Source organism: Macrobrachium rosenbergii, chromosome 41, assembly GCF_040412425.1.
Source record: "Macrobrachium rosenbergii isolate ZJJX-2024 chromosome 41, ASM4041242v1, whole genome shotgun sequence".
Taxonomy (NCBI): Eukaryota; Metazoa; Arthropoda; class Malacostraca; order Decapoda; family Palaemonidae; genus Macrobrachium; species Macrobrachium rosenbergii.
Genome location: NC_089781.1, coordinates 61,269,785 through 61,274,141, shown reverse-complemented (window position 1 = coordinate 61,274,141; position 4,357 = coordinate 61,269,785).

The window sequence follows — 4,357 nt, the reverse complement described above, 5'->3', positions numbered from 1 at the left end:
TTTTTCTAAATGAGGATGAAAAATAATTAACTGAGGATTAATTGATTTTTAATCTACAAAAAATTAACTGATCAGGCTGAAGTTACCCCAAATCCATGTATTACCCGACCTTTGGTCTCATATATGAGCCTAAGTACCAATTTTTGGTATTTTGGCGGCCATTTTTGATATACTGACAGCCATCTTGGATATTTCTATGCAGAGAAATGATGTATCTACATACATAAAGGCTTGTTTTTAATATTTTAATATAAACTGGGAGTGACTTAGGGATTTGAATGTGATTAATCAATTAAATACCAATATTCAAATATCCACAGGACGCCATTTTGAAAACCTATCGGCCATCTTGGAGAATGACAAAATTTTGTGTGGCCGGAGGTTGATAATGAGACCAAGGGACAAGAAGAATAGTTGAGCCAAGTTTCATGCTTGTATCACTATTTGCACTTTTCCCCTATTTTTTTGTTGTTACCCACTCCACTAGTATGTTGTAACATAGATGATCTTTATGTCCTTTTCACTCGTTTTCCTTTTCCTTCTTGTCAACCTTTTTAGTTGTATTCTTGTGTATATTTTCATCTGAAGAGCAGCAAAGTTTGGCTCGAATCTTGTTATCCCCATAGTTTAAAGGATACCTTATAACTGGGCTTTTATTTGTACATTTTTTTACACTAAAGTGATCTCCATATATGGAGATCACTTTAGTGACAAGAATATAATATAAAACTCATACCTGTGATAAGTTAATGGGTAGTAAACATCATGGGAAAAGACGATATGACATAAAAATCACTATATTAGAATGAAAAAATGATGATGCTTCCACTGATAAATGAGATATAAAGTTTTCCAGTTCGGCTGCCACAAATTTAATTGTAATGCTGGTATTACAAATGAAAATGATAGTGGTTATGGCTGAAAAAAATTAAGATGAAAATATTTTACTCATTTTCACCATTCTTTTTTTCTTATCTCGAGGAAGTCCGGCGCTATCTCCAAAATCCTATATAAAAGCACCTGCAGAGTAAGATCATAACTTTGAACTAATCCCTTACCGTCTATTTTCCGTGAAAATATTGTCATATTAACAAGTGATATACCGCCTCCTGGAAACATATGGCTCTCCTCTCTTATCTATTGCGACACACTGGCCCGATATATCATCTTCCCTTCTTATTCCAGTACTTGTAAGAGAATATTTTGCTTGTCCTTTCGAATTTCCGTTTAATAAGATTGAAACCATTGTAAGAGTTGTTTATATTCAAAGATAAGACAGCGATTGCGTTTTGCTGTCTTCGAACTCAAACCAGTCTTTTTGATGGTGGCTTATCTTTTCACCATGAATGATAGACCATTAGAGCTCAATTGATTTTTGAGAGAAATGAGAAATAAATAATTGTCATTGAGTTCTCTTATTTTTCATACCTAAATGCGAAGTTCTAATGAAATTTTCTGTTATCTTCATGAATTTGTCAGTCGAATCATACCATACACCTGCCCTCATACCAAGAAACTTAGGCCCTGTAAGTCATACTGTCAAGAAACTTAACCCATTGTAGTCCTTCGGTGACTGAGGCATATCTTACACTTCAATCAGTTCCTCGTTGGGAAAGCGGGTTGCGTTCTCAGCTACCACTCTGTTGGTCGCGAGTTCGAATCTCCGACCGGCCAATGAAGAATAAGAGGAATTTATTTCTAGTGATAGAAATTCATTTCTCGTCATAATGTGGTTCGGATTCCACAATAAGCTGTAGGTCCCGTTGCTAGGTAGCCAATTGGTTCTTAGCCACGTAAAATAAGTCTAATCCTTCGGGCCAGCCCTAGGAGAGCTGTTAATCAGCTCAGTGCTCTGGTTAAACTAAGATATACTTAACTTTTTCCAGGGTCAATTAGCCGTGTGCACTGTCACCAATGTACCACTAGATCATAACTGTAATCCTGTCACTGTGTTGCCACCTTTTGAATTTGGACCATTTTGGTATGCCTCCTTTTATCGCTATGGGCTTTAAATAAAATTTCATTATCCTCTTTGACTCTTACGTCATTCAGAGCTGTAACTCATCTTTCTAAAACATTCACCTAAAGATCGGAAGTCGGCTTCATAAACAAGACAACTCTATGTTCTTAATTTGTATTTCTTATTCTTAGGGTGATTTGGTCATTAACCGTTCTCTCCAGTTACGCTTCTTTTTCTCCCTCTAACATTTTTGATGTTTACTCCGAAATTTCCGTGCATCGCGCCTTTCTCTCACTCACTTTCCCTAGACTACGTTAGTCATTCTCTTTTAAGAACCTAAACAATAATATCTGCTGTCTGACAACAGCACTTCAAACAGTCTTTCTCTCTCTCTCTCTCTCTCTCTCTCTCTCTCTCTCTCTCTCTCTCTCTCTCTCTCTCTCTCTCTCTCTCTCTCTCTCGAACACACGCACACACGCTAAGCCTCATATTTCGTTTAAAACAACATATTTCTTTATTCCTTCTTATGTACCTTTCTTGAAACAAAATTACTGATTCAGAGACTTCCTTCTTGAAATATTTTGCATACCGTCCAAGCTCCTTGCGCCTCAGTATTTTAAACACAATCCCATTTTCATCCTTGTTCTCCCTATTTTGCCAACCGTCGTTCTTTCCCAAAAGAATTGCCTGAGTTACTTTCAAAACCATCCTTAGGACTTTTACCTCAAAGTAAAACATCTACATTTTAGTTTTACTTCAACTGTTTCATGGTTTCAGTACATAAATCCATACATTATTTATCCCATCATTACATCCATCCACTTACTGTTCCCTCTAATAAGTACTAACTCATAATAAATAATATTCTATCCCTGACCATTTTTTCCCAATTCCAATATATATATATATATATATATATATATATATAATATATATATATATATATATATATATATATATATATATATATATATATATATATATATATATATATATATATATATATATATATCAAATTACTTCCTTTAAACCCACATTTTCTCTCAAACAATTCTGTTCAAGAGCCCATTTCAAGAATTACACCGTTAGTAGATTAATAGATAACGGAAAATGTACTCTTGGTGATTCAGTATCATGAAACTGAGAATGTTGCAAAAGGTAAGTCAGTGGGATCATGAGCCAGAAATATCGGCATATATATTCCAGTAAATTAATTAAAGCGTTTCAATGGAAGATGCAACTACACGCAGACACACACACACACATTGACGGTCATTAGTATCATATATTTACATTTCCTTTTCTCTGTTTAACTTTAAGGTTTTCAACGCCATAGTTTTGCTTACTTTCAAAGTCTATGGAGTGTCTATCTTTAGGTCGCTCCAATTCTCATTTGTATTGGCTAATTCACTTTACGATATAAAAACTGCTAAAATTTAGGTTGACATTAGTTTGCTTGTGCTGCTGTATTTTGTGAATTGTGTATTACTGTTTTAAAAACCTAATGCTGTCATTTCCTTTAATCCCAACGATTCAAAACCATGACAGTGGAGGCCTAACTTGGATTTGAAAATGTTAGATTTTTATCTTACTTATGAATGGGTACGAAGTCCTGCTTTTGGTCAACAAATTGAATGACATTCAGCAGCCTTAGCATAACAATTTACTTCATAAGTGAAGTGCAGCAGCATCTTACCTCCTCACGACCGATTTGAAAGAGACAATCACAATATTATTTGCTTATTTGGACAATGCACATTATTCTTTAGTTGTCGAATTTGACAATTCCGTATTAACCGGTACCCATTAAAACTACCTATGATATCTTAAGGTGGTTCTAGGGCATTTGTTGCTTGGACAATTGTGCCCTAGTCAAATTCATCCCGGCCATTGGCGTCCCTGGGCATTTGCATACGATACTTTTGTGTCCCAGTACATGTATTTTTTTTTTTTATTAAATCTAATTCCTTATTTTTATATTTTTGTGTCCCAAACATTTCCATACTGATATGCTGCGTACAAGAATCAATCAGACATATTATTGGAAAAAACTGTTAAATTATAATGAATTTTCAACAGCAGAAATGACCTCTGTCTCAGCGATGGGGAGAAAGATTTTTCATTTTAGACAGACAGTATAAAATGTTCCATTTATATCAACCCAAAGCTGCAATAGCGAAACACCAGAGGGTTACTAGACACAGGTTCTTGCAACTGATACTGGAATAAAAGATCAAAGCAGAATGCTCATCTTTGTTTCTAGCTCTTTGTTGGGTGAGTCGGTAGAGCTGCGGACTGTCACTCGATGGACCGGAGTTCAAATCCCCGCCCGGCTGATGAAGAGTTAGAAGAATTTATTTCTGGTGATAGAAATTCATTCCTCGCTATAACGTGGTT